Source organism: Electrona antarctica (genome assembly GCF_951216825.1).
Source record: "Electrona antarctica genome assembly, chromosome: 10".
Taxonomy (NCBI): Eukaryota; Metazoa; Chordata; class Actinopteri; order Myctophiformes; family Myctophidae; genus Electrona; species Electrona antarctica.
Genome location: NC_136791.1, coordinates 43,920,832 through 43,942,915, shown reverse-complemented (window position 1 = coordinate 43,942,915; position 22,084 = coordinate 43,920,832). Strand labels below are relative to the sequence as shown.

The 22,084-nt window shown below is 42.5% G+C and overlaps 1 long non-coding RNA gene across 2 annotated transcripts; it reads right to left on the bottom strand.

The window, feature by feature from the left end:
• Positions 1 to 1,945: 1,945 nt before the first annotated feature.
• LOC306931101 lies at positions 1,946 to 12,565 on the bottom strand. Of its 2 annotated transcripts, XR_013790966.1 has the most exons (10): positions 12,470 to 12,565; positions 10,486 to 10,529; positions 10,072 to 10,167; positions 8,883 to 9,155; positions 8,681 to 8,781; positions 8,157 to 8,258; positions 6,547 to 6,666; positions 5,680 to 5,808; positions 4,486 to 4,568; positions 1,946 to 4,220 (listed from the first exon to the last, which is right to left on the bottom strand). It is a non-coding gene; the product is annotated as an uncharacterized lncRNA (long non-coding RNA). The 2 variants fall into 2 exon arrangements; XR_013790967.1 differs by lacking the exon at positions 8,883 to 9,155.
• Positions 12,566 to 22,084: the final 9,519 nt, after the last annotated feature.

The following is a 22,084-nucleotide window of genomic DNA, read 5'->3' as shown; positions in this document are numbered from 1 at the left end:
AATTTAACCAATACTGATACCAATATGTTTTTTTAGTGTTTTCCGTTTTTAATTTACCCTTTTTGTGCCAGAGAAACAAATGCATCTTAAAACAAGAAATAAATGTTCAGAGTCTACAGCTTGGTAGACTACAGATAAACACCAACACAGCCAATGCAAAATGTATGCTTATCACCACCAGATAAACAGATGCACATTAACATACTCAGTGATGTGCTCAGTGATGACATCAAAAGCAAGAGTACTCATTATGCAAAATGAGACAATACTAGACAACTAGAAACAACTATGTGGGAACTGCTTTCTGGCCTTGACAGCCAATGCATACAACCAAACAGAAAAGTCCTGTCTGATTGCATGCAACAACGTTAAACTCACTTTGCCACTCACTTTATTTCACCCACCCACCCTTTAAAAGGGTGGGTGGGTGAAATTTGTTTTTGTGCATTTGTGTTTTTTCATAGGGGGCCGGGGGGAAGAGGGCAAGGGGGAAAGGAGATCAAGAAAAGAAACAAAGTTACACAAAAATAAAATCTACATATTCACATATAAACCTGAGATGATGTATAAAGGTGCATGAGCATAGCAGCAGGAGTATACGGTGCATCATATACTTGACATTAAAGACAAAAAGTCAGCGTGCACAAATGTCAGTCCGTGTCAAGCATATTCTACATAAAAAGACTGACACTGGTAAAATATGCAGATTAGGTCCATGAGGTACTACAAAGAAAAAGATACCTTGTAACTGGTATAATCCACAGGTAGGTTCAAAGGAGAGGTAAATCCAAGTCACTTGTCCCTGGCTGGTATAATCCACATGTGCGTTCAGGGAAGAGCAAAGTTCTGAGACCAGCCTGACGACACCTCCTGTCATCAGGCTGCCGAACAAGCACGGGGAGCTCGCCTCCCATTATGTGCTGAAGTCCACAATCGACCTTGGAAGTACTTGGAGACGTTGAGGACGAGGCTAGCGCAGCTTCTGCATTTATTGGCCATATGGCCTTCTTCAAGCCCTCCGTGTAACACCTAACTGGACAACCCGTCCAGTGTGGCACACCATAAGGCAGTCTGAAGACAGAGAAGATAACATGAGCTACACCAGGGGTGTCAAACTCATTTTGGGGCAAGGGCCACATTGCGTGAAAGGTGACTTGATGAGGGCCGTGGCCAATTGCAGCTCACGTGCGTTGACTTACAGTTTCACTTGGCTTTGTTTACTAGACTGTTTATTGACATAAATTGACTTTATTTGTATTACAGTTGTAGGCTACAAGACGTTTGGTATGAGAGGTGGAAAAAATACCCAATAAACCACTCTAAAATAGTTAAAATCATTAACCATTAATCATCATTATTTTATCAAAAATATCCAAAATGGCAAATTGACATGTAGCCATCATTAAATCTCTTTGCTTTGACTATCGTGACTATATTCCTCACTTGGTAAGGGAAATTAAACTCTACTGAGCTGTAACAACTATGGTTAACCTGCTGTATCAGAGTGTGAGGAGAGTAATCCACAACAATTTAACTAGTAGTTGAATAGACTGTTAACGAGCCCATCAGTGACAACATTCCGACCTGGGCAGAGACCTGGGCAGCACGCGGCCAGTTAAAACTGAACCCTTTCATTTACAACATGACATGATGTATAGTACTTTTGCATAGACAGAGTTGAATTATAGGTGTGGTTAAGATTTACATACAGCGTTTGGCAGAGAGATAGCTGTCTCTCACAAACATCCTTGAAGGTTTCTTTGAGACAAAAGAATACTAATGTTGTCTCCTACACCCCAGACAGTTTAGAACAATGCCTAGCCCCAGGGTACTTCACTGAGAACCTCCGAGGTGATTGCTCTCAGAGACATGTTGGAGACATGTCTCTCACCAACCATGATCATCTTAGCACCGTGACCAAAATATAGTGTAATTATTAACAGAATATTGCAAATATATGGCTATGGACTATATATCCACGAGACCACACCACATATATCACTATAAAATACATTAGGCCTATATTCATAAATGTGTGCTAATTTCTCTCTCTCAGTTGGAATGGAGACAAATCTGAAATGGTAACCAGATAATTGGCCATTTGAGAACATGATCTGAGTAGGAAAGAGAGAGAATACATCTTGTGATGTCAAAGTGCAATGTCAAACATAAAATAAAAAATATTAAAAAAAAGGAAATAAAAAGAGCCTCATCAAGTAGAAAAAGTATTGTACCAAAAAATGAATTTAAAGTAATAAAAACCACTCACCCGCAAACATTATGACAATCAGTCACCAGAATACGGGTGTTTTCAATTAATCTGATGAAAGGAGATGTAGTTCGCACACCGGCCTTGAGCTAAACATTTTTATTTCATGGAGAAGAGGATACAACATTTCGACCCCTTCGGGTCTTCGTCAGGATATGTTCAATGAATCTAACATGGTTAAAATGGTGTTTGAAAATACAATGGGAAGCTTGTATATGGACTTCTGTTAAAATGGCCCCAAACTGTGAAATACCCCTTTCATATATTTGACCAATGGCTGTAGCCATAATATATAAGAACATACACAATATGTATTTTGTAACACGTTTTTTTTCATCCATACTTACAACACAAAACGTGATTATGTGCACTAATTTCTTCCCTGTCACAGACAATGTGTCTAATTTAAAATGTCTTGAAAAATGTCCAATAAGAAAACCCATTAACAAGTTAAACAAAATCGATCTATACATACAGCTGTATGGTCACAAAAAAAATATATACCAAAGGCTTTTCCACACACATCATGATCATTTGAGTTTCTCTCCAGTGTGAATTCTCTGGTGGCTTTTAAGGTGTGTCATTTGAGAGAAGCGGTGACCACACTGATCACATCCATATGGTTTCTCTCCAGTGTGAATTCTATGGTGTCTTTTAAGGTTTGCTATTTGAGAGAAGTGTTGCCCACACTGATCACATCCATAGGGTTTCTCTCCTGTGTGAATTCTCTGGTGGCTTTTAAGGCTGGACATTTCAGAGAAGTGTTGTCCACACTGATCACATCCATAGGGTTTCTCTCCAGTATGAATTTTCTGGTGGCTTTTCAGGTTGGACTTGTCAGAGAAGTGTTGTCCACACTGATCACATCCATATGGTTTCTCTCCATTGTGAATTCTCTGGTGTTTTTTAAGGTCGGACAACTGAGAGAAGTGGTGGCCACACTGATCACATCCATAGGGTTTCTCTCCGGTGTGAATTCTCTGGTGGCTTTTAAGGTGTGCCATTTGAGAGAAGTGTTGTCCACACTGATCACATCCATAGGGTTTTTCTCCAGTGTGAATCCTCTGGTGTGATTTAAGATTTCCCATTGTAGGGAAGTGTTGCCCACACTGATCACATCCATAGGGTTTCTCTCCTGTGTGAATTCTCTGGTGGCTTTTAAGGCTGGACATTTCAGAGAAGTGTTGTCCACACTGATCACATCCATAGGGTTTCTCTCCAGTATGAATTTTCTGGTGGCTTTTCAGGTTGGACTTGTCAGAGAAGTGTTGTCCACACTGATCACATCCATATGGTTTCTCTCCAGTGTGAATTTTCTTGTGGCTTTTAAGGCTGGACATTTGAGAGAAGTGTTGTCCACACTGATCACATCCATAGGGTTTCTCTCCAGTGTGAATTTTCTTGTGGCTTTTAAGGCTGGACATTTGAGAGAAGTGTTGTCCACACTGATCACATCCATAGGGTTTCTCTCCATTGTGAATTCTCTGGTGTTTTTTAAGGTCGGACAACTGAGAGAAGTGGTGGCCACACTGATCACATCCATAGGGCTTCTCTCCGGTGTGAATTCTCTGGTGGCTTTTAAGGTGTGCCATTTGAGAGAAGTGTTGTCCACACTGATCACATCCATAGGGTTTTTCTCCAGTGTGAATCCTCTGGTGTGATTTAAGATTTCCCATTGTAGAGAAGTGTTGTCCACACTGATCACATCCATAGGGTTTTTCTCCAGTGTGAATCCTCTGGTGTGATTTAAGATTTCCCATTGTAGGGAAGTGTTGTCCACACTGATCACATCCATAGGGTTTCTCTCCAGTGTGAATTCTCTGGTGTGTTTTAAGTTTGGACATTTTAGGGAAGCGTTTTCCACACTGATCACAGCAGTGGCATTTTTGCTTAGCCAAGTTTCTTTGTTCATTCACCTCTGGTAGAACAGGGAAGCCAGACTGATGCAACACTGAATTGGAAAGAAAAAGGAAATGTTGTTTAGAGGCCTTCCTGGACTTAAAATAGCAAAAACTAGTGTAGAGTTAATGTACCCAATTATCAATTTAGCATCCATTTATATTTCGATTCCACAATCGTTTTATATTCTAGAAAAGACACAAAACTGGTAGTCAAATCAATGCTAAAACAAATCAAAACAAACAAATGACTAGATAAAAAAAAAACATCCTTATGGCATACTGTATATCCATATAGACACAGTAAGTATAACTTACAGAGGTCTTGGTGATCATCGGGTCCTCCCTGTTGAGCAGAATCATTTGAGGTGGCGTTGAGAGAGTCCATCTTCACTTCAAACCTGGAGTCCACAGTCAGATGAGATCAGAAAGTATTGATATCCTGAACGGACAACTACAAACTCTTCTTATACTAGAGAGCCTGAGGTGGAACTACTATCAGCTTGGTGCTGATTGGCCAAAGAGTGTAACAATAGAATCATCAGCCACCAATCATAACAAACTGCTGCATGTGCTCCACCCTCTCTGACTCCTCCCCCAGGTCATGCTCTATGCAACATTCTAGAAATAAACTGCTAACTGTGAGATTGCTTTGTAAGCTTCATATTTAATATATGAATATTTATATCCAATATGGAGTATCTGACTATCTGGATAATATTATGTACAGTCTAATAATATTGAATAAGTGGATATTAATGAAGTGTTACTGCATGCAGCAGAGGCATTATTATATGATTGCTCCATATTATTTCAGTAACATAGAACCAGCTCTGGTGAAGAAACAACAAGAAAAAAACTATTCCAAAACTATTGTTTTCAAAACCCAAACAAGTAGTAGTACAAACAGTACAAGTACAAACAAGTATACTACCGCACACCCTGTACTTTTATATTTTTATTTTATTAAGTTGCAATGTAAGTTCAATTAGTTTTGACTTTAGAAGACAGTGGTGGGGTTTCTGTACAGGACTGGTCAAGGCCTAACAACAAATGAGTATATTGTCAAATCCTCAAAGTCTCGTAGCAAATTGTGCTCTATTGTTCTAATTTAATCACTTATCTATATTTACAGTGAAATCCCAATGTGTAGGCCTGTGTGCAGAAACATGTGGCAAGGCATTATTAACTCATGATCAGGACAAGTCGGGACAAATCAGGATAAGTCATTATCTGTATAATAATTATATATCCTATATCCATCATTACATTGTTATTAACAACAGAGACACAATAACAGCAACAACTGCATTTGTGTAAAGTACACAAACACACATTCAACATGACCCCCCGCCCGCCCCCCAGTTGGTTAAAACAAAGAGACTGTGTCCCACCAGTTCACTGGCTGCATTTCTTTACTGTACGAAGGCAGACATTATTTCCCAAATGATAATGTATTGGCTACATCATAAATTCAGAATATACTTTACAAAACCAAGATGGAATACTTACTTAAATCGCATCCACCTTTGTCTGGTCCAGTCTTTTTCCCCTTCTGGAATGACACACCTCAACTGAATAATAAACAGTTGCATTCCTTCCTGTCATGCTGGTGAGCTCAGGACATAAGCTGTCCACAGCCTGTGAATAGAGAGCAAATAACACAAACTGCATTTTAAAACATCAGCTTTGCATCCAAGTTGTGTGTGTGTGTGTGTGTGTGTGTGTGTGTGTGTGTGTGTGTGTGTGTGTGTGTGTGTATGTATGTCACAACTAGCCGGCTCTGGTGTGTGTGTTTGGTCTGGTGTGTGTGTCGCTTCACGTCAAGTCGCAAAAACACTTGTCGTGGAAGGGATCGATGGTAGCATTAGTCCGAGATGCCTTGGTGTTATGTGCTATGTGTTGTTTTTTATGTGGAGACAAATATCCTTCGGGACAATAAAGATTATTATTGATTATTGACATGCGGGAACAACTGTCGGACTACCGCTCAAACATGTGCTCGCTGCTCCCGTGCTTGTGGTTATGGTTAGGGTTTGAGTTTGAGGTAGGTTGTCGGACCAATAATACTGTCGGAAATAAAGCCTGTACCCACCGCGGAAACCCAGCAGTTTACATTACGTCCCATAAGGACATTTTCAGAATGTATATTCTGCTAAATGCAAAACTAGAAATAAACATATATTCATATCAGCGTATCTCAGGACGATAGCGATAGATCTGTGAGGGGCCAAATCAGACAAATATCACACCAATATATCGCTCACGGATTACAGATGAGCATCTGTCTCTTAACATGATTTCACGAAAATGTAGTTTTAATGGTCAATATTAGTGACAGAACTATACTTCTTATACTTTAATTTAACTAAACCTTACCTTGTTGAACTTCACAATGGCTTGTCTGGCTGAGAGCTTTCCTGGTCTCTTGTTGCGGCCTTGAGGTGATGTGGCATGAGGTGGAAAAGGAGCAATCTCACTGTCCCATGATCTCCCATCCTGAAAATACAAGAACAATTCAGTTCTTCATTCAATTCAGCGTTATTTTTTTGTTATATAAACTCAACAAAAGTTCGGAAACTTAACTTTGGTCCATTATTTCTCCACTTTATTAATAATACCAATTGGTATTGTATTTTATATAATTGTAATCGTTGATTAGTCACCTTTACAACAAGGTATAGATTGTAAGGATCGGGTGTTCGTGGAATGAGCAACACATAGCTAAATGTGTGGGTAACACCTCCAAAAAATGTGCCAAAATGACAAATGGTTGGTATTCAACCCTTGCTTCGAGTTGCTTAGTGGATTGGATGAATTAACTCTCAGACAGTGATAAGGAAAAAACACATATTGGCCATTTTCACACGTACTAATTGTACACTCAGTGTTAGGGAACTCAGTAGCGGGTGGAAGATCTAAAAGCAGCTGCAACAGCTTGGCATGGTATGGGGCAGTATCTCTCTCACAGGCAAGTCAGAACAGTCAGAACTTGAGGTTGTCATCATTGAATGCAATTTCAAATGCAGTGAGATATCGGGATGAGATTCTGGAGCCACTATCCCATATTTTTGGAATCTGGGCCCTAACGCCATCCTCCAGGATGACAACACTCGCCCCTACAGAGCCAGTATCTTCACAGAGTTAAGTAGCCTACCTCCAGAATTTGGGAGTAGAGTGGATGGAATGGCCTGCCGTGAGTCCAGACCTCAACCCATTTGAACACTTGTGGGATCAGTTTGGATGTGCTGTACATGCTAGAGCGACCAACAGAACCATGTTGGATGACTTGCAACAAAATATGGCTGAGGAATGGGATGCCATCCCACAACAAAATGTGGCTAGGTTTGGTGACCAGCATGGTGCCAAGCTGTTGCAGCTGCTTTTGGATCTTCCACCCGCTATACTGAGTTCCCTAACACTGAGTGGAAAATTAATAAAGTGAAAAAATGACCAATATGTGCTTTTACCTCCCTTATTACTGTGGGAGAGTGCAATCATCCAATCCACTAAGCAACTCAAAGCAAGGATGAATACCAACCACTTGCCATTTTGGCAAATGTTTTGGAGGAGCTACCCACACGTTTAGCTGTGTTGCTCATTCCACGAACATCCGATCCTTACAATCTATACCACGTTGTAAAGGTGACTAATCAAAGATTAATATTATATAAAATAAAATATCAATTGGTATTATTAAAGTGGAGAAATAATGAACCAAAGTTAAGTTTCCGAACTTTTGTTGCCGAGTTCATATATTTACTTCCGTTAATTTTTTTTTCCTCAAAAACAATTCACCCATCCATTGGTTACTGTTGGGTGACTGTTGCTGCTCAAGAGTTCCAAGATTTCATATAGTTACATGTTAAAAATGAATAAATAAAAAAGAATCAAACGCATGACCGTCACCATATAGATAGCCCATCTTTTTTTTTAAAGCTGTAAATGTGAATAGCAAAGACTACAGAAATGTTTAATCCAAAACTCACCACAAGTTTCTCTGGTTGAGCACAACACTTGAACTTGGACAGTGGTTGACATCATGGTTGAGCACAAGACTTAGGACAGCAGCAGCACAATTGTATGGTCACCTGAAGGGAAAAACAATGTCAGGTTCTAAACAGGCTGCAATTTGATTTAAAGTGAATACAATCTTGTCTGAGAGCTAAATTACATTTTTAGCCAAGCACCAACAGTAGACAACCTACAAGCTCACAACACGTTGCAGATGTGATGTATAGTGAGCTCGTAGATCGGCCATTTTCAATGTATGACGCAGATCTGTATGCTCATAGCACAATTCTAGTTTGGTCACCTGAAGGGAAATAAAAACAAGTTCACCACAAGCCTCTATTGCCACAAGGTTGACTAATTTTGAACTTCCTTAATTGACCTTATGGACACCGCTGCCTTCTTGCCATCAAGGTGGTAACTAGGTGCAATTTCCCATTGACAGCCCATACATCCAAATAGAAAAGTCCTATCCCATTGTATTAAACAACGTCGAACTCACCAACACAGCAGTAGGAAGATCTTGTGCTGTAAGAGGTAATGCTGGAGGTTCAGGTTAGCCCTGGTTGTCCCTCTGAATCCACGCTGACACTGCCACAGCATCTGGAAGCACAGAAGACAACGTAGCTATAACACATGCTGTCATGCTTCACAATCTTATTTTCATATGAAAAACTTTTCTAGGCTGCATATACATGCTGTACCAGCTCAGTGGCCTTGTGGTTATAGTGTCCGCCCTGCGACTGGGGGGTCAGGGTTCGATCCCCGGTCGGGTCATACCAAAGACTCTGAAAAATGGGACACAGTGCCTCCCTGCTTGGCACTCAGCATCAATGGGTTGGATTGGGGGAAAGTTGACCATGCAACATACTAGTCATGTCCAGGGTGTGTACTCGTTGTACCATCATGTCCAGGGGGTACACTCACTGTTCTCTGGTTGAGCAGGAAGGACAGCAGCACTAGTCTAGTTTGGTCAGCTGAAGGGGAAAAAGAACAAGCTCACCACAAGCCTCTATTGCCACAAGCTTGATTCATTTTGCACATGGCATGTGACAGAGGGTTCAAAGTTGAACGAAAGTTGCGCTATAGAAATAGGTCAACCATACAAATTACACTAGTTTTGTGGATTAATTTATTTTCAATGTGTGGCCCCCAGACCCCCACAAAATGACCTGAACTACTTAAAGGGGCATTCCACTCATTTTCAACATTTTACTATGTCATTAATATACCTTAGAGCTGTTGTGTGGAAATAATAAAAAAAAAGTCCCCCCATTCTGTGTTTCCTAGAACTAAAGGTCTGAAAAAAACCATTAACATGGTGAAACACATCTTGATGATGTCATCAAGATGTGTTCCACCATTTTTTTCATAATTACAGTTCTAGGAAACTCAGAATAGGGGGACTTTTTTATTATTTCCACACAACAGCTCTAATGTATATTAATGACATAGTAAAATGTTGAAAATGGGTGGTTTTCCCCTTTAAAGGGATATTTCACTTTCAAAAAATCTTTTAGTCATCCAGTCTACTCAGGCTTATGTGAACACCTCAGACAGTTTTTAAGTCGCTCGATTCAGTAATTACTAGTATTTGATTTTAGCTGCCCCACCCCCTCCCTATACAAACTTCAAACTCTATTTTAAACATGTTAGATTCATCAAAAACCATGTTGACTGATGTTGTCCTTCTAATACGTGAGGGGGCCGTGGTTTTTCATTTACTGTTTCTATTTATTTTTAAATATTGTTTTGGAAAAGAATGAGGAGGAGGCAGCAGACCACACTGCGTGATGGAGGAGACAATAGAATCAAACAATATTTAAAAATGGTCCTTAGGTCCTTGACATGAAAACCTTTGGGAACCACTGTATTAAATTACATCAAACTCACCAACAATGCAGCTGTCCAAAAAGCTCTAAGTGGTACTGCCGCAGAATGGTAGCCCTGGTTGTCCCGAGTTCACACTTCTTCACATTGCCACAGTGTCTGGAGGCACAGAAGACAACGTAGCTATAACACATGCCGTCATGCTTCACAAAACATATTTTCAGATGAAAAACAACTTTGTTTGACATTTCTAGGCTGCATATACATGCTGTACCATGCCTAAATTGTATGAGGCCTTAATTGACCTTATGCACACATCTAGGTGCAATTTCCCATTGACAGCAGCAGCCCCTGTTTGAAATTAAAATGTTTACTTATAATACATGCTGTAAACACCAAAAATAAACGATAAAAGCTAACACGGTGTGTTGTGAGCTTGTAGTTGTATGTTTAATGCTGATCCAACCTCAAACTCACAATATGTTCGACCACTTGGACAGTAGCAATTCTAGTTGGGTCACCTGAAGGGGGAAAAAAACAACAAGCTGTTCTCAGTTGCCACAAGACATAATTTTGCACTGGCCTCATAGAATTAACTTAAATGTATGAGGCCATAGTTGACCACATGCACACCTCTGCCAGCGATGTGGTACCTAGATAACATTTCCCATTGACAGCCCATCCAACCAAACAGAAAAGTCCTATCTGAGTGTATTAAACCATTGGTGCTCAAAGTGGGGTCCACTCCATGGGTCCTTGAGGGAGTTCCAGGGGGTCCCCAGCTAAATGATGGAAATGGAACCAGTCCTTTTGTACTCTTGAGTAAAATTAACATTGATTTTACAATATAAATTGGGGGCCCCAGAGATAGAAATGCCATTAAATGGCGGTCTGTAGACTAATATGCAGTGTTGGGTGTAACGGCGCTATTAATAACGGCGTTATGTAACGGACTACTTTTATTGGTAAGGAATAAAGTAAGTAGTTAGTTTTGCAATTTAGTAGTTTGTTACTTAGTTACTTTTTCAAAACAGTAATCCCGTTACTATAATGTGTCCCTGTTCATTTTGTGTGCAAGATTTAAAAATAATAAAGCCCCGACTGCCCACGGAGTCTATTTCTCCTGCCTTCTGTGTGATTTGTCTTCCCAAGCCCCAACGCGCAGCGCATAGTATAGCCTACTATACATCCTGCGTCTACTACATCCTGTAAGTTCACTTAAGAAATAAAAGTATTGTTACAAGTAGCTTTTATTTTGAAGAGGAAGAGGAAGTTGTTTCGGTTGTAGCCAGCTACCATGACAGTGCCGGTGTTGGAATAATAATAACATGCTTTAAGCCCAAAAAACGCATGCGTCTTTGACTTAAACAATGTAGGCTAAACACTTTGGAATTACGTTAAACATGGTAGATCCTCCGTGGCTGCGTCATTAGGTGAGTACTAGTTTAATGAATTGTTTAAGTTTCATAGTAACATTCATCATCAACAGGCTGTTGTTGATGACCCCCTAGCTCCATGGTTCACATGACGCTCGTACTTCACGAGCATGACAGTCATGTTTCAGGGCTAATGCCCCCCCAAAATAACAGGTTACAGGATTCTCATTCTGTTACTGTCACTGCCTGCAAGGATGGCCGCCGTGCCATTTCTTATAAACTATGTAGTTCATACGTGGGTCCACGGTGGTGGTGGTGTTGTTGTTCATTCGCCGCGGTGCGCCCCGTGGAGAGGGCATTATGCGAGCTGCTGGCTGGTTGGAGCGCAGCGCAACAGCCTTTCTGTCCAGTCCTATTGTGGCGAATTATATTCGTTAAATAAAGAGAGCTGTAAAGGGGATATTGTCTAATGTCTATGGTCAGCTCATGGTGTGTATCATTCCCGTTTTTAACCATAGCGTTAATTAGGGCCGTAATAATGCGGCGCCTAATAACCTACAATGTAAACAACAGTAAGCATGATGCTTGCGCCATTAATAATTTCACAGACTCTCAAATATAGCAACGTTACTGACTTTACATGCTTCACGTACACCAACAAGTTAACAGTTAAAGCAGAGCACATACACCTTAGCCTACTACCTACCAGCGACCCAAAATGGGGTCTCATGCCAACACTGAGATAGCATGAGAGTAGCCTATGTGAACGAAAGTACCGAGGCTAGCATGAGAGCCAAATAAAGCCGTTTGGGTCGACTTTGTTAAACGACATAATGTACAAAGAAAAGCGCTGTATACATTTGACATATTAGTATTATCATTATATTTGGCACAGTTAGACTCACGTTAACTGCATGTGTCTTGAGCCCGCGCAAAGAAAAAACAAACAACATTTGGCCGGCCACATAGCCCACAACACAATTTCTCCCCATCAAAATGCAGCTCTAAAATCGAACAATGTTATTAACCCACTGATTTTAACTTAACATTTACAACAAAAAAGAAGAAAGGGGAGAGCACAATACCTTGATAATGTCTCGCAAACGACTTGAACCAGCCTTTAGTTTTTCACTGTCTGCACTGCAGCATTCAAATTTCAAACGAGTGGAAAAAATCCCGGGCGTTTGCAGGAAGTGAGCACCAGGGAATTCTGGGATTCGGAGTTCTCTTGCGCAACTTGGAGAGAGGCGTGGTTTCATGGGACCCTGGGAGTTTTCACTGGAACTCATTTTCATTGGGTTTTTAAATTACATTATTGATAAGACTAAGCCTATCTCACAGAATTTCCCCGCCCCCCTTAATACGCCCCCTTTCGGGGTTAGTGGTGATAGCGTGACGTCACTCCATAGACGCTTCATGTTAACAGAGGTAATTTAAGAAGTCTACAACTTTTGTTTTCTCAAGGTAAGGTTTGTTCTATCTGTTCGAGCTGATTTACCATCTCTTGAAAAATAGTTTGTAGAGAATTCCTCAAGTGTTGCTGCAAAGCTGAGCCCCTCTGTTTGAAGTGTAGGTGCCGGGATGCTGGGTTACCTTGCACAGCATTATGTCAATGTGCTGGTAATTGTGAAATGGCACACAGTTACAAGAAGATAGAGTCCAAAGTAGAGTGCAAAATAAATAAGATGCAGAGAGTAAAATAACAATATGCAGAGTAAAATAAGATGCTGAGTAAAATAAATATGGATATGTAGAGATAGATGAATACAGATTCAAAGTAAGTAAAGTAAAGAAAAGGAAATAAATATGATGTAGTGTAAATGTAAACATAATATGCCAGGTTATACATTCTGCAGTTGTCAACAGTTTAAACATCCATTTAGACATGTATCACCTTTAGAAATAATAGGTAATTTCTGGTGGCCATTTTGGATCTTTCTTTTCCTTTCCTTTAGAAAATACTTTAATGTGTCCACATTTTTGGGCACCCCTTCTGAGATGGTGAGATACACCCTAAAGAGTGCGTGTACCAAATTCGGTGCTTTTATCCACCGCGTAACGATTTGGCCATTTATTGCCGATAATATCCCTACTAGATGGGATCCACTCCTGCCAAACAGCATTTATATACAATCTAACGTTCTCGATCCCCCTTTTAAGAAGCTTTCTTTTTTCACTGATGAGCAAAGGGCTTATACAACAGTGGAAAATCTAGCAGAGAGTCTAGCGGACAGGCCGGTCCGAGAGGAAACCCATGCGGGACCCAACTCACTCAGTACAAAAATAAAAGACAAAGCTGTTCTTTTAATCAGGCACAGGTCTCCAGGGTGTCTAATGAAGTACTGTCACCTCATAGACACGTGAAAAACTGGAAAAATACACAAATGAAGTTGTGCTTCAAATGTACTGTAATTCTCCAATCTGTTAATAAATACTTCAATCAATCAACCAATCTTAGTTAGTTAAAGCCTTAGTTTGAACTAACTGTCTAGTCACAATCCACCGGATCCTTGCTGAGAACCATGGCCTCAGATGCGGTGGACTAGAGTAGTGACAATTCCGGACACTATACTCCCTATATGGGATCCAATAAATAATAATAGTAGGCCTATAGCTTAAAAGCAGTCCAAGTTATGCTTGGAAGTCAAGGACCGCTAAAAGCATGAAAGTGAATAACCATGCTGGACAAATAAAGTCCCCCCAGTGACATCATAGGCTACACAGTCAGAAACATGTATTGATTTATAATGATTGCTTTTAAAATGTATATTTTTTAATCAATTTAACCATTCCTACAGCACACGGGAATTCATTGTACCTGTCATCCGAGAGGGGACATACCATGCAGGCCTTATGTCATGTATGACATCAATGTGGGTGGAGAGAAAATTGCTGTCACCCAGATTATGGTACTTTCACTTTAATTTCCATTTTTGCTACATATGCTTCTATTCCACTACATCTTAGAGGTAAATACTGTAGTTTTTACATAACCACTGCATCGGAATGCCGGGGTGTAACGCCTTACTTGTAGACTGGGCAGTATTCCATTTTGGGTTTATGATCTGGTCAGGAGTGGATGGTAACTACTAACTTTTGTCATGTTGTAGTCAATGATTTGTAGTCATCTGGCAGGAAAGCACAAGGCGGAATCAGTACTATGATTGGGTACTTCTTATTCTTGCCCTGTGGTTTCCTGCCTAATGACTAGAAATCAGTAACAACATGACGTAAATTACCATCTGCTCCAGACCGGTTCACATGGTGATTTTGGAACACAGACCAGGCTTTCCTCTGAGGTGGAAAGCCTGGTGACGCGCCGTTACCTTACTTGTTGAGGGCCATCGCATTGTAGATCTGCTATTTTGAAGTATTTTCGAATAGTCGAGGTTTGAAAATATAGGGTGGTCTGTTTTCTATTACTATAATCAAATCTGCAAAGTAACAACAAAAAATGTACCACCCTATATTTTTGAATGGTATAACAGTTACCGGTATACCTCGACTATTCGAAAATAGCTGATCTACAATGTGATGGCTTGTGAGCATGTAGAGTTTTTTTTTACTTGAATATTTGTGAAAATTGAGTACTTAGTATTTAATACTGCACATTGAATCAATACTGCAATGTAGAAATACTGTTTACAAGTAAAAAAGCTTGAATTCAAAATGTACTTGCAAAAGTATTAGTATCAAAATGTAGGCTTTAAAGTAGCCTACAAAAAGTAAAAAGTGGGCTACTCATTATGCAGAATGTCCCATTTCACAAGTTTTCAAATGTGTAAAAGCTTTACATTTTCAAATGCTGTTTTTTCAACAAATTCTACAAAGTAACTAACGTTTTGAAATTGCCCAATGGAGTAAAAGTAGGGCTAAAATATTTTCCTCTGGGATGTAGTGGAGTAGAAGTAAAAGTAGAAATACATCAATATGGTACTTGAGTAAATGTGCTATGTGCCTGATTTCACGGATGCCTTTGATCTGAGGGTTTGGCGGTTTTATGGTGCGCGCACACATGTGCGTGCGCGTGCACGGGCGCACGTTAGGGGGAACATTGATCACCACCCATCACCACCCACCAGGCAAACCAGGCATACATAAAAACGACATTTTAACAAATACTGTACCCTTTTTTGAAAAAAAATATTCCTCCTTATATAACAATGACCTGATGACCATGTTTTAGGGTGGAAAAAAATCATGGCACTCCATCTTTAAAGCGCCACTATGGCTAGTGTTGTAGATGCTACGTGAGGGCCTGATCAAAACCATTGGCCAAAGCCGGTCATGTGACTAGCAGAGGAACTGCAGGCCTCTCCTATAAATATCAGTGTCTGACTGGACTGAGATGAGACAACGGAGGGTTACACGGTAACCCAGGTTCTCTGAGTGGAGAGACTGGCTCTCCACTACAATTATTCAATTTGTACGGGAACTGACCCCACGGGGCAGTGTACGTGGATATCTCTTTAAGACACATCTTCTATGGTGGCCCTGCCACTTCGATTAACTCTTGCTCTGTCTGCACACTTCATCCGTCTGCATGTGAAGAGAGGACAGAGCTCAATCACCTGATTGAGATGTGCCCCTGAGAGAACCTTGGGGAGAAGGTTGGGTCGAGGTGTAAAACTACTCTATCACCCGGCCGAGCTTGTTATGGGTTGACAGAGCTCGCAACTCCCACATTTCTCCTTGCAGACGTGACAGCCAACAATACTGCTGTCTTGAGTGACAGTATGTCAGGCTCACTGACTATATGATTTTAAAGGGGGCTCCTCATGGAGCCTCCGGGGCTAACGGCCTGGCCCCCAAATGGGACTGGTGGGGCCCTAACCTGAGCTCCTCTGAGCCCCAGGGTGCCCTTCGGGAAATGTAACCAGGTTACTGCAGTCTGCAGGGACATGCACTCCCGCTCAAGTCAGCCCGTCGGACAGTAGGCCAACAGACTGTTGAAGCCATGTCCTGATGCGGAGCCCAGCACAATCAGTGAGGATGGTGCTGGCTGCCACGTGGATACCACACTGGTATAACCTGCTAAATGCGGACGGCCTCGACACAGAGTCCGTCCCACAGATCTCAGATAGAGGGACATCTCGTCTCGCCCAGTCTTGGAGACCATCTGCCTAAGACAGTTTGGCCCATTAGAGGCCCTGACAGGGCCCAACAGTGACGGCAATCCTGCTTCACCACCCTGCTTAGGAGGGTGGGAAGGGTACAACTCAACAGGCTGACTGGCTCGTACTCTGATCAAGCCGTATGGTAGAATGCGGGGATTGGTGCCAGCACCACCTAAACATTGCCATGTAGGAAGCGGCAGCATCCTTCATGCACTGATAGGGACATTCTTGTGGCTGACACTGCTAACAACAAGAATGCTGTCCTGCGAGAAGCCACCCAAGTGTCCACGCTTAACTGGCTCATGCCGCAAGGCAGACAGTACCACCTCCCGTGGGGGGACTGCCGACCTAATGTGCGAGGGATTAACGGTGCGAGCACCCTTCAGTAACTGGGTGATCTTCGTGTTGCCCTTGTGTGGGACAGCGGTCCGCCGTGTCCCCAGGTCACCGGCGTAGCCCATTACCCCTGGATGAGGAGGGAGCTCACTCCGTGGCTCTGATAACCGGTTTCCACCACACACAATTACACCCAGGCGCTTAAACGGCCATGCCGTAATAACCCTTATGGTGGTTCTGCTCACCCCTGACAGTCTCGTCACACTCTGCTGTGTGAACAGACGGAACTATACACGTTTACATACATGTAAACTGACACTGTGCCTGACCGTAATGACAGAGTTCATTGTTCCGGGGGAGCCGGGGGAACAAAGTGCACCGTGGTTGCCCTCAGCCCTAAGGGGCGGAGGCCCAAGCTGGCTCACTGTAATCGGGGTGAGCCCTGAAGGTGGCCCGTCACTGGAGCGAGGGACAGAGTCCCAGCTTTTCCCTCCAACACATGCCGAGAAACCTTGCGGACTGTGAGAACTGACTCCTGCAAGCCCTCCAGTTGGGGCACCGGCCTAGGTGCCCAACGTGCTGCCGGAGCCACATTGTTGTGGCACTTCACCTCTTGAGCAAACGCACAACAGCCGGTCAACCAATTTTGGATGTGAAGGCTCTCCCGATGCCAGGGTCCCAGGACTGCGTCAACGCAGGGGGCCATGTATATGCTGAATGGGAGGACACAGAACTCAGGTTCTGTCGTGAGATAGCGTCAGTGCGTCGGATCTCGGGTTCTGAGAATAAGCATCCCCCATTCGAGCATGGCAGGCCAGTTGCCTCGGAAGCCGGCCTGTCAAACCCTAGCCCTTCCTTGACCGGGGAGTGTTGTATGTAGCATACAACCCACCTAAGACATGGTGGAACCTACCCAGGGGTCCACCTGAATTGACAGCCACTGTCTCGAGAGACAGCAGGCGGGGGTTGGGTTCCCTGAACTGTCAGGACTGGGGAGTGGGCTCAGCGCGCTGAGCACGTCTAGCCATACCCCGCCGGTTGGCCTCCAACCGGAGCTGCCAAACCTAACTGGGGTTGCGCAGTTTGAGGAGCTGTCGAGGCCAGTTGCCTGCCACTGCCTGGGGAGCCTGAAGCCAGTTGCTGTAGCTCCTCCATAAGGTCAGGGCCCTTATGGTCACCGAAGCGCCATGTGTAAGCAGGTGCTGGCGGCATTGAAAAAATAGCCCTGTGTTGGCTAGCTGCACCTAGACAGCCATGAGTTTGTGACTTCTCTGGATGAGAAGAGCTTTCTCTGTGGTTTCAAACCGGTAACCGGATTCTACCACGCAGAGTCACACCTAGGTGCGTAAACGGGCCCCCGGACCGCGGCGGCAGCGATCAGCGACAGCAGATGGCCTCAGAGATCCGCCGACTGGGTCAGCTCTCTCTGGGTTCTACCCCGCCGGCCGCCGCAGCGGTATACAGCCGCGATGATTAACCCGGAGTTTTCCGGCAGAGCAGAAAAGAGGCGGAGCCATAGCCTGAGCTTAGCTCGCCCAGCTCTGCCAACCTGGAACATTTTAGTCTGTTAGGCTGAAGTGGAAATGACTGGCCTTTTGCCTCTAAAAACAGGGCCCCATGCCCCCCCCCCAGCCTCAGCTGGAAGGATGAGACCATTCATACAGGAGGTGGGATCCTCATACCAGGGCCCCTGCGGGACACACACTGGTCATGGCCATCCTCTGTGGGCATATGAGCTCCACATGTAGCCTGAGAAACCCCACTGTTTCCATCTCCTCTTGTCTCTATATAGATATATTAATATATTCTATATATACCTATATTCTTCATTATATGTGTATTTATATACACCTATATATGTATATATATATACTCGTATTTTACACATATTTTACCTGTTTGGACTGTGCTCAACAGGGAGTGGGCACATAGTAATTGCTTGAACATGAAGGGTCACAATCTACCCTATGTAGAATCTCACAATGCTGCATCAATGAATCAAGGCAACATGGTACCCTCATGTGCTCTCTCTTTGTTAGGACAGATGTCCATACCAAATCAATGTCCACCGTTTGTTTTGTGTCCCCAGCAGAGTTATGGACCTCTCTTTTTTCTGAAAGAGGTTGCACATAAACTGCTAGGCCGCTCTGAGGCGCTCTAGCACGAAACGATCTGACATTAAGCACACTGGAGCCCTCCAAACTTTTGTATATAATTCAAGTCGGCCTACAAGTCCACATGCATATGTGTTGTTGTAGATCGCCATTTTCATACTTATAAGCATATAAGTATATTTTAACCAGAACCAATTTTGACAGAGTAAGCGATTTGCAGCGCCTGACGCTGTGGGTCATCGGGAGTTTTTGTCTCCTGATCTTTGAGCCACATCGCCCTCTTGTGAACCATGAGGCACAGTGCAGTCTGGCAGCCGTCCCTGACGCGCCTCCTCCTACACTATGACGCTCATGCCATGAGGAAGTTGGAGCACGCTGGAATTTGTTTGTTTACTCTCGTGAGCTTGTCTCACTCTCTGTCGTGTGGTCCGGTTGGACCGCGGCGGCAGCGAACAGCAACAGCAGATGGCCTCAGAGATCCGCCGACTGGGTCAGCTCTCTCTGGGTTCTACCCCGCCGACCGCCGCAGCGGTATACAGCCGCGATGATTAACCCGGAGTTTCTCCGACGGGGTCGGTTTCGCTCCGGGTCTCACAACGCTATGAAACCAGGGGGACCAAGGCTCCACCAACGGGGTCGGTTTCACACTTGGGACCCTTTGGCCACGCCGAGCGCCGTCGCAAGGTTTCCCCCAACGTGGTCAGGTTTCACCAGGGAGCGGACGCACGGACAAGACTGAGGCTTCCTCCGCGAGCGGGTTCGGCACTCAGCTTGTTTGCTGTTGTTATTTGTGGAGCTATGTGGTGCCCTGAGAGGAGTCGTCGAGACGACCGGCTCTCTTCTTACCTCCGGTAAGCAAGCTGTGTGCCACGCAGCTGTATGTTGTTTATATATTATATATATTGTTTAATAAGTGTCAAAAATGCTGAGATACACGAAACGTCTGCTCTCGTGGAAATCAAAAAATCGAAGTGGCCATGCCTAGACGGGGCTTAAATAGCCCGCTGATTGGCATCTGGGCAGGGCCACCATAGAAGATGTGTCTTAAAGAGATATCCACGTACACTGCCCCGTGGGGTCAGTTCCCGTACAAATTTAATAATTTGTAGTGGAGAGCCAGTCTCGAACACGATAGAGAACATATCTTACTCCAGCCATTCGTTATTATCTTCTGTTAGTTACCTTTGCTTATACCTTTTTGTTTAGTTGTAGCTCCCTTCGGGAAGGAGTTCGTTAGGTTTAAGTTATAGGTTGTCCTCTTGTTATCAGTTAGGGTTCGGTTAGGTTAAGTTATAGTGTTTTGTTGGTCTCCTTTTTCTTTTGGAACACCATACCACTGTAACGTCTGTAAGTGCTCGTAAATATTCCGCTCTAATATATTTCTCTCTAACGTATACTACTTATTACCCTTATCATAAATGATAGCCAATGTACATGAAAGTCTATTAACTTCCATCATGTATTTATTGAGCCATTTGTACTGAAACAAAAACTTTTTTCTACAAGTGCAAGTAAAAGCATTTTCGAATCTCCAGTTGGGTTCCTGTCCGTTTTATATGTTATTTGCCCCTACACTTATTGGGCCGTAACATATAATTATACAGGCCTCTGTAGCAGCTCAGAGACTCGACTACCTGGCTACATACCTCACTCTCTGTCAGCACTTCGACGAGGAAACACCACTTAGCGTTGGTCTTCCCTCTGTCATGTCTGCCTAATTTCATTAGTTTGCGTTTTCGTTCTGTTTACCCTTAGTTTTACTCCCTTCTTTCACGGAGTGTTAGTTTTGTCCCGTTTAGTTCTGTGCAGCTCTTGCTTGTCAGGTTCAGTTGTAGTTTCGTTTTTGTATGTTTGTTTGTCAGAGGAATGTTGCAGCTGCCCAGCTCGTTTTCTTTAGGCCTACAGCTCAACTCTTATCTTAACTAAACCTCCCCCCTCACACACACACACGCACGCCTCTTCATTTAACTTATTAAAAACTGGTTTAACGGAGACCTTAGTTGAGATAGCCGACCATCCAATTAATTCAAATAATCCACAGCAAGCACAATCAACAGTTCAAGCATTATTTATTCCATATTTATTGCATACAATAGTGTAGTACACATCCATATATTTTAATTAAAAGATAAAATAAATCCTAATGGTTAATGGTATGTATGTACTATCCGTAATAATAATAACTCAAGTATACATTTGAATAATGTACAATATGCCCCAAAGGATCCTGTACCTTCAAATTCAGCCATGTGCAATTATTCAACATAAATGCATAACAACACGCATTTCGGGAGGACAGGCAGCCAAGAGCTTGCCAATTTACAGAATCTAAATAGCAAGTGAAGAAAAGTACAGTACAAGTTAAAGGACAACTTTAGTTTTTTCAACCAAGGTTCATGTTATACTGTAGGTTGTTATTGGAGAAAGTAAAAGATGAGTGTACATTTTTTTTCATTTGCTGCTTTCTTTCGTTTTAGCGATTTTAGCTATTTTTTACAGGGGGGCGGGGGCATTCGAACATGGGGCTAAATATGCCACAAATATGACACAATTTTATAGCGATTTCCTTTTTTTATTATTTACTATAACCCTAATAATAATAGCATATTATACAAAGTTGTGTCACTTTACTTAAAGGTCAGGAAGTCATGCTATAGGGTATTATAAAATGCTAATGACCATTAAAGAATGTTGCCACTTTACTTAAATGTCTCAAAGTCCTGCTATAGCATATTATTGATGTTTATAAGACATTATTCCATTTAATACACATTGGTTATAATGCATTATGACACAGACATTACAGCACTTCTCTATGTGCCTTTATAACCACCTAAGTTATAATAGTTATAATTTGCTGTTCCACTGAGCATAATAATGCATTATGACCAGCACTTATATGTTGTAAACGTGGTTATAAGTTGTTATACATGATTACAAACATTTATAACGTGTGTTATAATGCCTTATAAGCACATTATAATGCATTATAAATGCGCTATGATGCATTATAAAGACAACCTTAATATAAAGTGTTACCCAAATGGGTTCAACGCAAAATACTGTGTTCAAGTTCAGGAGAAAAAACGCAATTCTCCTGAATGCTGCCTTCCGGCATGGCATGGAAAGAGTG